Genomic DNA, 8,761 nt, shown 5'->3' with positions numbered 1-8,761 from the left:
CTCATTAAGAGCTTTTCAGAAAGTACCCAGACTCTATACGTCTGTACAAATTTAGTGTTGCTAAGTCAAGAAAACAGAAAAGTGTATTGAATATTAAAATAATAAAATACTCCTTCCTTAAAAAAAACAAACAAAGCTAGCTCACCTTCTAAATTATGTGTTCAAATTGGTAGCCCTCAGCTGCATTACAATGTGTCACTCGATCATGGAAACCATTTAAGGAATGATTTAACCAGGCTTTAGGAATATCTTGCACCAATTCCATTTTTATTTAGCAACACTGAGTTTGTACAGAAGTATCAAGCGTGGGTATTTTTTGAAAAGCTCTTAAAGGGCTTTATTCAAAAATAAAAAATATATATATTGGGTGTTCCATTTAAAATAAGAGAGTTGGACTTACTTCCGGTTAAACCGGACGTAAAAAACTCGGTAATACCATTGTTGAGTTCTTAGTATATGGTTATCCCTACACACCAAGTTTCATGTCACTGCACCACATGGTTCAAAAGTTATTTAGGTGGTGCGGGACTTTTAACTAACCCTGTATAAAGGCCTGTAGTGTGGTAAGTAGTTGTAACAGCACTGCGATTTCTTTTGTTTGCATAGCAACCAGAGAACGTGCGGTTGTCAACTGATTGCTTTCAATGGTAAGTAGGAGGAAATGCATGACCGTACAAAAAATGTTCATAGATTTTTTAATAACAACAGACATTCACAAACAATGACTGGTCAATATGCATATCACGGTGCAAGTTAGCAGAAGATAATCACTGATTAAGAAACTTACGCAGTTCTTATAAAGGGATATAAATTCTCCACTTTCATATCTGGGATGGAATTTGCAGGCGGAAACCCTCCGTCCACAACTGCTGAACAATATAACGGAAAAGTAAACAGAAATGCACGTGTTGCCTGGAGACGACCCAGATATCTGAACGCTACACTGCGGACTGTTTGCAAACAGGGAACTGACCTGTTAACCTATTCTTCTTGAAAGGTTTCCCTAACGTGATGGCAGAATCGTCCGCTCAGCTTAACATTTCCCTCTCTCCGCTCATGTGAGTCGTCCCGGCAGTTGTGAGCTATAAAAATGCTGTAACAGGTGAAAGCATAAGAGTCACTGCATTCTTTACTAACACTGCTATTTTTAAGTCTCTGATTTCGATTTAACTTGAGTTATATCAAGGGATACGAGCTCACAGTTTTGTGCAGTAAAGCGAAAGTAGGTTTTAATCTGTGTAATAATTAATTTTCATTTTTCTTTCGAAAACTAAAACAACTAAAATTTTGGCGTTTAAATTTCTTCTATAACTTCAGCCTTGACATCGTGAAAAGACGAAAACGCCTTTCCAAAATTCATGGTATAAAGTAGCACTACCCGACTATATCTTTCTTTATCAAGCTGTAAAATTTAACATTGAATTTCAAGCGGCCACGGTGGTCAGATTGTAGTACATTTTCAATATTCCAAATATCTATTAAAGAGCTATTCCATCTCAAATCGACCAAAATATAGAGAAAATTGACATTCCAATTTCTAAATACAATACAACTTTTTTTTTGTACGTAGAGAACTGTGATACAATGCTTTCTGCAAAGTTTGAGGCATCAGAACTTCATAGTGTTTAAATTAAAAATATTTAAATTTATCGTATGTTCATAAAATTTTCAAATTTAAACTGTTGTAGCTCCAAACCCTCTTCACCCAATGATCACAATCATGGTTTATTTTTATGCTGAGAAATTAAGGTTTATATTGACATATAAACAGGTTTTCTTACTTTTTATGGAAATGGAGAAATTTAGATTTTTCCTCATTAAGACGCCTTTGCCAAGGAAAAAATATGTTAAAAATAGGTAGTTAGATTCCGCATTGAAAGTACAAATAAACACATTTTTTTACTGATGGAACGTTGATAAAAAAGTATTGAAAAATATTAAATAAAGACAATAAATAGTACGCGCGTGAACTAACCAGCTGATTTTGAGGCGGGAGCTAGCCGAGACAAGCAAGGCCAGGAGATATAAACACGTGATGTGTCGTCTAGTAGTCATGGCTGTGCTAGCTTTATCACAAGTTTTCATAAACACAGGAGTAAAATGACACCCAACGTTCCCTTATCTTCAGCTCTCGGCCAGTGCGTGCGGTACTGCGCCGTTCAAGTCTAGGCGTGTGAAAATAATCTATTTAATACCCTCGAATCTTATTCCCGTACCACTAACCAAACAATGCCGATTCCCTCTTAATAATCCAAGGTTTTTTCTCAATATTTTTTTACATTTTTACAAATTGGCAAAAAGCCTAAAAGTAAGTAAAATCAGATTATCTGTCTCTCTGTGTACAATAAAAATAAGGATTACTTCTTAACATAACCTACCAAGTGTCAGCTTCAAAATGAGCTCTCGTTCAATGTTCTCCAGTAAATGATTCCAGAGTTCTGAGCGCTGAAAGAGTCTTGTTTTTATAAAATACGCTAAATTTGTCGCTCAATAATACGAAAATCGTTTGACTTTCGATAGTATATTTTTGAAAATGCACTCTCCTCAGCACCTTGTATAAATAGGGAAAAATTTAGGGTATAAAAATGGGAGATTTTTTTTTTTATCTTGGGGATTTAGTGAAGTGAATTTTAATGGCAGGCAGAGTAACTATCTCATGCCCCCATGTTTTAGATTGCTTCCAGTGCACTTCATTAGAACCAGGTACCCAGCTTCGAAGCCGTTAGCCCTGTGATCTTACAATATATTTATGTTCCCCTATTATCATAATTCAGGGTTCGTATCTAAGAAATTAGCAAGTTCTTTGTGATAGTAGAAGAGAAAGAGTGGGGAAAGGGAAGTGGTCCGTGGCCCGTTTCTTTTAGGGCTCATCCCGACATTTGTCTTATTACTCAAGGGAAACCACGGAAAAACCTTGAGCAGGATGAGGTGTCGTGCTGACGACAAGCCAATTGACTACAAGGGGGTCATGAATATGTTGTGGTGGGAGGTTGTTATTTAATCATCTTTTGAAGTACTCAAACATTAAAATACATATTAATACGTTACAAAGAATTCAAAGCATCTATGCAGCCAATAACGTGATGACCCTGGAACAGAGAAATAACATTATTAGTGCATTAATTGACATGTATGTCTAAGGAGTCAAATGGTTATTTAGTGTTCAAGTAGGTATTCGTCTTGTACGTTGTCGTTCCAAGCTAGAGGGTGGAGTACGCTCTTAGGTCTTTTATGTTTGTCTAATGCAGGGTTGTAATTTCCCAGTGAAGAAATTAGTGGGTTTGTGCTGCTGTACGACTTGGTGTACGTGCAGAAGGCTTGATTTGAAATATATTCTTGAATTGTCGAAATTTCTAGTTCTTCATGAATCAATCCAACAGGAGTTACTCTAGGAAGTCCTGTGATGAATCTTAAAATTTTGTTTTGGAAAACTTGTAATTTTTTACGGACTGTAATAGGTGCATGTCCCCAAGCTGGACAAGCATATAGCATTACTGACCTAATTAATGTTTTATACAAAGTTAGAGCTGTGTGTATGTTTAGATGTCTGCTTTTATTTAATATTGGATAAAGCTCCACCATTCTAGCATTGGCTAGTCTGAGTTTTTGTAGTATATGTTCAGAAAAAGTGAGCCGTCTGTCTAATGTTACTCCGAGATATTTAACTGAGGTTTTGCACTTGATTTGTGATCCATTTATAGCTAACTTCGTGTGATTTATACCCGGTCTATTGAATTTATTTCTTCTGCTAAATAAGATGGCTTGTGTTTTTGATATATTTAATTTGATTCTCCATCTGAGGAGCCATGGTTCAATGTCACGAGATTTTTTACTTCGATTTCATATGGCATAGCCCTAATATATAAAAGCTGTGTATTTCGAAATTCATTAAAAATACTCCAATTTTAGGCTAATTGTTAATGGGATACTGAACTAAAGAATTCACTTTCTAGGATGATATCTTGTAAACTACATGCATTTAATTCCACACACAATGGAACAAACCAGCCCTTTCTACGACTACTGGTTTCCAAGTAGCATACATCTAAATGTGGATACTGGCGATGTGACGTCATACTGCCGCACAGCACTGCAGCGAGTCCATTCTTGCTTTAGTTAACATGTTATATTCATTATAATTCATGTTAAAATCGTGAAAAAGAAACGTTCTTCGTTTGATAACAAAGTGTTAAGCAGCTGCGAACTTACATAACGCAAGCCACGAGTGCGGCAATGTGACGTCAGCAGCAATGGTGGAGAAAATTCCTTCTTTCGTATATTGAGAACCATTTGATATTTTGAATTGGGATTTTCAGTGCTATCAACAGCTTCCTGTTGCCTATATCTATAACATAAAAAATTGTTTTGCTATTTCTCTACGTTGTACGTAGTCTTCGCACAGTCTTCACATAGCCTCCGCATAACCAACATCGAACGAACATACACGCTCGTACACAACTAAATTAGAATGCTGATATTCGCCTTACCATAACATTCTACAACTACTATAGTATTAGGACATCGTCCGCAGATTAACCATATTGAAAGAGTATCACCGGTCATAATGTACGTTCAAGCATATGTCGTCAATTGACATCAAAAGACAAACTACCATAGAAGCATATCATCTGTTATAACGACATCCACAACAACTTCGAGAAATTAAGGTCTCAAGGCAAAATCTTAATTTATACATTATGACGTATAGCCTATACATCTTTTGGACGGTGAAAAGGCTTGTAGTAACGAGAAAACAAGAACATGAACACAAACAAATTAGATAGTATAGATCAAAGACTGTAAGCATCTCTTCACATAATAAATCATATACATTTCAGTTTTATTATTTTTTTTGGTGAAGACCTGCAATTTTATATATGTACATGCATTGTAATCACACGTGTGTTTTTAATCAATTGACTGTAAGGGTATATTTACACAAGAAAAGAGATATATTAATGTCCTAAATTATGTTGTTTTTTATTATGTTTTATGCTCATTAATGTACGTTGTATTTTGATCATAGAGGCACATGTACTTATTTAGAGATGATATTGCAGCATAAAAAGTTGTATCTGATGATGTCGACATGACCGACAAAAACGTTACTACAGTATCAAATTATGTAATATTAGGACTTGTACCTTACACATATAGAAAGTAAAGTCATTGACTGAAAGATAAATATTTCGCATTATATATAATAGACTTTTCTGAAAAATTATTCAAAATGAATTGCAAAATATTCTAATAGGCTAATATTAACAAAATCTTGAAACTGAGCCTTGTAAGTCAGTTTTTACATTATCACAATGTATCTGGTGATACATAATGTAATAAAACAAAAGAAAATCAGAAATTTAATATTATCCTAATGTCGTGTTGGCTCGAATATGAATCTCCATCTTGTAAACTATACACACAACGTATAATCTTCTCCATGTGGGATGCAAGAGAAATTCATTTCTATGGGTGTATTGCAGTTAATTCCCCAAATATTCCTGGCATGAACTCTTCAACATATACGTTGGCTAATGTATTTATTGGGTGAACATCCTAGTTGATCCTTTAATCCGTAGGCGGAATTACGTTTCTTAACAGCGACTCGCATTGTTTTACAAAATCAACAGTTCTTAAACCAGGCGGTAACAACAGCGGCGAATCTTATTCTATGGATTGTGCGACTTTTAATTCCAGCTGATCTCGGTTTAATCTCCCCCCATCGCCCGGGATTACAGCTCTGTTTTAGTCGTCGATTCAGATGCTCTTAGCGAATACAGAGAAGACCGTGAGCTTCACAATGGAATTCATTCAATAATTCCTGCCTTTTTGTGATCATCGGGTTTCATTTTAAATTCCCATCCTTCATAAGTATTTCGCCCTTGTTATTTAGTCCTTGTCCTGCAGCTCAAAACTTAGGCTATACAGCGACATTTTCTGATATTTGTACCGTGTTATATACAGGGTGATTCACGAGGATTTACCGTCACTTACGAAGCTTATTTCCGAAGATATTCTGAGCAAAAAAAGTCGGAATTTAATAGCGTACAAAAACAAGCTTATTAAGCAGTTTCTTACTGCGTAGAGTAGGTTTAATTTGTACATAATCAATAAAAGAAATGCTTCTCTCTTCTTAACTTTTACAATAAACTGCCTAGCTTTCATTAATCAGTTAATCTTTTAGTACTTTGATTTTTATTTTATTTGTAAATTTGATATTAATTGTAATTATAATTGTAATTGTATTCTTAATATTGTAGTTGTAATCTCCTGGTAGAGGGGAAGAGAAGGCCTGATGGCCTTATCTCTACCAGGTTAAATAAATAAATAAATAAATAAATAAATAAATAAATAAAATAAATATATACATTTGTCCTAATCTCAATATTTTCAGAGTTACATTAATTTGAAGTTGCTAGTAAAATACCTTTTTGCTTTAGTTTTAAGAGTAAAAATATTACAAATAGAGAATGAACTATTCAGAGGTGTCATTTCTTTAATTGGCTAGTGTTCTGAAGCTAAAAATGTGTTCTTAATTACTTTGTACAGATTTTGTTTTTCAATTTCGAACTAAAAATAACATTCTAACGCACTTATCACAAGAATTGTTAAAAACCACATAACTTTAGGGACTTGAGTATTTAAAGTTCAATTATGCATTCTAATGTACAATCTTAAAGAATTTACAAGGATAGCGTGATTGGTAAAAATTCTTGTGATAAATGGGTAATTAAATGTGATTTTGTAGTTAAAAATCGAAAAAAAAATCTGTACGAAGCAACTATGGAATTCACAACACATTTTTTGCTTCAGAATACTAGCTAATTAAAAATGATACTCCTGAATATTCATTCTGTATTTGTAACATTCTTTTACCCTTAAAACACAAGAATAATGATATTTTACAAACAACTTCAAATTATTCTAATTCTGGAAATATTGAATTAGGACAAATGTTTATATGACTTTTTTGTTCAGAATATGTTCGGAAATAAACTCCGTAAGGGACGGTAAATCCTCGTAAATCACTCTGTATGTATAGACGTCAACGTTTCGGAATTGCATGTAAGTAAGTAAATAAATAAATAAATAAATAAATCATCATCATCATCATCATCATCTTCTTCCTAACAAGTATTAGGCCAAGTGGCCTGTTACGGTCTCAAACTAGAATTTTCAGTCCATCTCTTCTTTGGACGGCCTAGAGATCTTTTGCCATATGGTTGCTAAAGGTAGTGATATGCATTCAATCTACAACCTCTCCTGCCCAAATCCCATCCTCACCTTCACGTGGTGCAACCCGTTTTGAACGAACGAGGCTCTGGGGCCCGAGTATCAGCGGTATAACTGAAATGTCTTATGCAGAGGAAATGCTGCACAGGTGGGAACCCCACCAATTGCACCTCTCTGGGCTAGCAACCCATTGAGCGTCAGTTTCACATTGATTTCAAGTCTCAACTTACTTACTTACTTACTTACTTACTTACTTACTTACAAATGGCTTTTAAGGAAGCCGAAGGTTCATTGCCGCCCTCACATAAGCCCGCCATCGGTCCCTATCCTGTGCAAGATTAATCCAGTCTCTATCATCATACCCCACCTCCCTCAAATCCATTTTAATATTATCCTCCCATCTACGTCTCGGCCTCCCTAAAGGTCTTTTTCCCTCCAGTCTCCCAACTAACACTCTATATGCATTTCTGGATTCGCCCATACGTGGTACCTGCCATGCAAATAAGTAAATAAATAAATAAGTAAATAAGTAAATAAATAAACAAGTAAGCAAATAAGTAAATAAAAAAATAAGTAAATAAATAAGTAAATAAATAAATAAATAACTAAATAAATAAGTAAATAAATAAATAACTAAATAAGTAAATAAGTAACTAAATAAGTAAATAAGTAAATAAATACGTAAATAAATAAGTAAATAAGTAAATGAATAAAAAAGTAAATAAATAAGTAAATAAATGAATTAATAAATTAGTAAATTAATTAATTAATTAGTAAACTAATAAATCAATTAGTAAATTAATAAATTAATTTGTAAATTGATAAATTAATTGGTAAATTGATAAATTAATTGGTAAATTGATAAATTAATTGGTAAATTATTAAATTAATTGGTAAATTAATAAATTAATTGGTAAATTGATAAATTAATTGGTAAATTGATAAATTAATTTGTAAATTGATAAATTAATTGGTAAATTATTAAATTAATTAGTAAATTAATAAATTAATTTGTAAATTGATAAATTAATTGGTAAATTGATAAATTAATTGGTAAATTGATAAATTAATTGGTAAATTATTAAATTAATTGGTAAATTAATAAATAAATTAGTAAATTAATAAATAAATTAGTAAATTAATAAATAAATTAGTAAATTAATAAATTAATTAGTAAATTAAGAAATTAATTAGTAAATTAATCAATTAATTAGCAAATTAATACATTAATAAATTAGTAAATTAATAAATTAATTGGTAAATAAATAAATAAATAAATTGGTAAATTAATAAATAAATTAGTAAATTAATAACTTAATTAGTAAATTAATACGTTAATAATTTAGTAAATTAATAAATTAATAATTTTCAAATAAAATCATAGTCTGTAATGTTGCCAGTTACATATTTCTCACAGTTAACAGTAATATCTGCATTTCAAAGTAACTGATAACTGAACTTTGTTTCAAATTGATCAAGTGTCCCCCTGTAATGCCAGTGACTTATATTCGGTACTCGCTTCTGAACT

The 8,761-nt window shown here is 32.6% G+C and overlaps 1 protein-coding gene across 2 annotated transcripts in view; it reads left to right on the top strand.

Annotated features, from left to right (window-relative positions):
• LOC138693018 (discoidin domain-containing receptor 2-like) overlaps positions 1-8,761 on the top strand; it is a 1,708,097-nt gene that overhangs the window by 293,732 nt on the left and 1,405,604 nt on the right. The window lies entirely within an intron of this gene.

Source organism: Periplaneta americana, chromosome 17 (assembly GCF_040183065.1).
Source record: "Periplaneta americana isolate PAMFEO1 chromosome 17, P.americana_PAMFEO1_priV1, whole genome shotgun sequence".
Lineage (NCBI taxonomy): Eukaryota > Metazoa > Arthropoda > Insecta > Blattodea > Blattidae > Periplaneta > Periplaneta americana.
The sequence above is the reverse complement of the archived record's forward strand: the minus strand, read 5'-3'. Positions and strand labels throughout refer to the sequence as shown.